Source organism: Salvelinus namaycush, chromosome 40 (assembly GCF_016432855.1).
Source record: "Salvelinus namaycush isolate Seneca chromosome 40, SaNama_1.0, whole genome shotgun sequence".
In the NCBI taxonomy this organism is placed as follows: domain Eukaryota; kingdom Metazoa; phylum Chordata; class Actinopteri; order Salmoniformes; family Salmonidae; genus Salvelinus; species Salvelinus namaycush.
Genome location: NC_052346.1, coordinates 21,494,673 through 21,498,655, shown reverse-complemented (window position 1 = coordinate 21,498,655; position 3,983 = coordinate 21,494,673). Strand labels below are relative to the sequence as shown.

General features: G+C 38.4%; 1 pseudogene; it reads left to right on the top strand.

Moving 5' to 3' along the window:
* Positions 1–824: 824 nt before the first annotated feature.
* On the top strand, positions 825–1,035 carry LOC120033781 (annotated as a pseudogene).
* The last annotated feature ends 2,948 nt before the right edge of the window (positions 1,036–3,983 follow it).

Genomic DNA, 3,983 nt, shown 5'->3' with positions numbered 1-3,983 from the left:
TGTCGTCCTAGAGACCGATTACCAATATCGCCTTCCACCTGGCTACGGACACAATTAAAAGGTTTAGACAACAAACTGAAAGATTTTAATTGGCTTGTTTTACACAGACGTCTTCCGGTCCGATCAACATTATATGATCATAATTTGACCCTGAATAAATTTTGTCCCAGGGACAATTGTTTTGCAATTGAAACAATTCCCCATGTTTTATGGGAATGTTCCTTTGCCAAATTGGTTTGGAGAAAAATTTAACTATTTTTTGAGATTTTAAAAAACATTGATTATGAAGGGGTAGCCAAACTTGAACTAAAAAATGTGGAAAGGGTGCAATTATTAGCATTAGTGACTCTGGTGTCCCTTATCAAGACCAAACTTTGGGAGGCCAGATGTGGTGCGGTCAATGACACCCTCAAGTGGTCACCGACGGGATTAGTTGAATTTATAAAACAGGACATTTGGAAAAGAATACAATTCGAAATAGATAAGTGGGGCATTGTACCAGTGAAACAGAAATGGAAAGGGATTTACCCTTCACTGTAAATGTTTTTAGAGCCAATTGAAATGTAGGCTAAGCCTTTGTACATATTTGATATACACTGAGGTTTATTCAGAATTCACTTTGGTATATGTATATGTTTGTATTTATAGAATTCTTTGTATTGTTTTTTGGAGATTGTTAGAGGCAAGTTAAACTTGAATGTAATAATACTGGTCAGGTTCTGCAGAACAGCACTTTTTTGAGTAGTTTTGCTATTGTTATATTGTTACACTATTTTTGGATACTGTTTTTATGAATCGATGTTATGTAATGCACTGATTTTGTAATTGTATTTCAATGAGAAATGTAAATAAAAATTATTAAAAAAATAAAAAATAAAAACATCTGTTCTTATCAGTTTAATATCTGATACGTCCCCTATCTGGGGACCATATATTAAATTGATTTTTGGAATAGGGAGATGGAATAGGGGCTTGCTCCGTCCACTCCACGCATCGACCTGGTATTGCAGTACCTCCAGGAACCGTGCACCCCCTGTCGTTGTAAATATAAATCAGGCGTTGATTCGTTTTTAATTTTTAAGGATCATAATCTATATTGTATTTTCACATTGGACAAGTTCATTTTAGTGTCAGTGATGGCTAGATACTGCTGGTCAAGTCGGTCACCGTTATATTGACTTTGATAGCTGATGTGAATGGTGCGTTAATCTTTAAAAAAAAAGTTTTCGTCACATGCACGGGATACAGGGTGTAAACGGTACAGTGAAATGCTTAGTTGCAACCTCTCCTCAACAGTGCAATACACACGATCAAAAATATACACAAATAGCTAAGTAATAAAGTAGTTATAAAAATGGTTATGATTGGATATATATATACACAAGAAGACTATACAGTTCAAACTATGAAATGTGCTAAAGTCATGTACTGGTAACATGGACTGCCTCACATACCGGTAACGTTATCTGATGTATTTGTCTGAAGTCATTATTTGATAGGCCTGCTATTTTCACAAGACTCAAATATATGACTCATCTGCCTGTATTAAAGTAACTATGTCTATTTATCCCATTGATTCTATTTCAATGATTTCACACTGCGCTTTTTCAAGTGACATAAACTTGATATAGTGTAGTAAGAGTTATTCCTTCACTTACGGCATTATTACATATCATATATACACAATACAGTCACTGGCTTACGGCCATACCAGTCTCAATACGCCTGGTCTCGGAAGCTAAGCAGGGTCGGGCCTGGTTAGTACTTGTATGCTACGCTGCCTGGGAATACCAGGTGCAGTAAGCTTTTTTGTCCAGCAGGGTGTACTCTTGTACTATTTAATCAGGGAGCAACTGTCTTTATGTATTACAGTTTCTCTCAATCGGCTACAAGCATTTTTTGGAACAATGTTGTTGATTTTCAAAACAGAGTCCACAAAACACACAACTTTTGCAAAACAGAAAATGCTTTTAGAAAATGTAGTTGTCTTTTTAAAAAACATAACATCGGTATCATCACAATCCAATTCCATGTATTCAATACATAGGCTGGTTTGCTCATAGTTTTGTAGACTTTCCATTGGTGTACAGAAACACAATCCACAATAGAAATAAGTTAAGCTGAATACAACAGGGGAACACAACTGATATGAATGTATAGGCCTCAAGCCACACCCAAGCAAAGCTCTGGAATAGGTCACATGTTGGAGATGATGACATAGGAGTCAGCCAAAGTTACTTAGAAGTAACCCAACTTCATTCTCTGCATCTCTGAATATCTGCTCAACTAAATATTAGGAAGGTGTCCTTAATGTTTTGTACACTCAGTGTACATACACTGAAAAAATATATAAATGCAACATGTAAAGTGTTGGTCCCATGTTTCATGAGCTGAAATAAAATATCCTTCAACCTAGAATACAAGGGTTGGATTTGCACTAAACAATTTAATGTCAGATAAATCATGTAACAAATCTGGCTTATGGTTAGCCTCATATACATTATCTATTTAAAGTGTAGAACAGCTCAACAATATGAAAATGATGTGAGTTTAGCTGTTGTCTGCTGCTGATGTATAATGACAAGGGGCACATTGATTGCACATGTCCATTAGGCCAGTAATGCCATCATACTGTAGACATATGGCTGCATTGGTAATGCATGCCATTATGATAAGCAGCTAAATGGATGATATACTGAGACAGCGTGACAATCAAATAAAACCTCTCAGAGAGATTACAACTGGACAAAAAGGTCATGTTCATTTGAGACAGAAACACAGACAAATTAGAGACAGATCCCCTTCACACCTTTTTATTGTAGAATTCTGATCTGTAATTAATGAACATTGACACTAGTTCATCTTGAATAATGTTTTTACGTTACAATTAAAACAAGTTTAACAATTAATAAAAATGGAATGAATCAACATATAATTTCAATGTACAAATAAGCTAACTTGTTTGTAAATGTTAGACATCTTAGTAAGTATGCTATTATTACTAAAGCATCATTTTTAGAAAAACTAAAATATCCATACCAGAGGTGGCCAACCTTGATCCACTCCCTGATCTACTGGGTGAGCAGACTTCTATTCCGGCCCAACAATAATACACATTATTATCAAGTCATTAGGATTGATACGTTTGTATCAGGTGTGTTAGTGCAGGGTGGGAACATAAGCCTGCACACCCAGCAGACCTCCAGGAGCAGGATTGGCCTGCTACAGTTGTAATATGTTTGTAGCCTACATTGTGTGTGAATTTTAACTGTATTGTTGTGTAAAACATGTGCTAACATCAGTACACACAAGGATATCTAAACATCATTGCCAATCAGGTGCATCAGAGAGAATAAAGGAGACGGCGCGTGTCAAACGTCTGATTTATGACCCTGTGTCTGGATGACGCGTACATGCCCAAATATGGGCATCCGGACAGGACATCCTGGCGGGAAGGTGTCACGTGGTTATGGCCATATAATGCATCCTGTTGTCACGTGTTAGAGTAGGGTAAAATTAACCTGTCTCACGGTGGTCTAAACCCAGCTCACGTTCCCTATTAGTGGGTGAACAATCCAACACTTGGTGAATTCTGATTCACAATGATAGGAAGAGCCGACATCGAAAGATCAAAAAGTGACGTCGCTATGAACGCATGGCCCCCACAAGCCAGTTGTTGCTGTGGTAACTTTTCTGACACAAATTCAGAGGGATCGTGAGGCCCCGCTTTCACGGCCTGTATTCATACTGAAAATCAAGATTAAGCGAGCTTTTGCCCTCCTGCTCCACGGGAAGTTCCTGTCCTCCCTAAGCTTGCCTTAGGACACCTGCGTTACTGTTTGACAGGTGTACCGCCCCAGTCAAACTCCTCACCTGCCACTGTCCCCAGAGCGGGTCGCACCCGGGGCTCGCCTCCCCGCCTTACCGGGTAGGTGAAAAACGATAAGAGTAGTGGTATTTCAGCGGTGGCCAAGGCCTCCCAC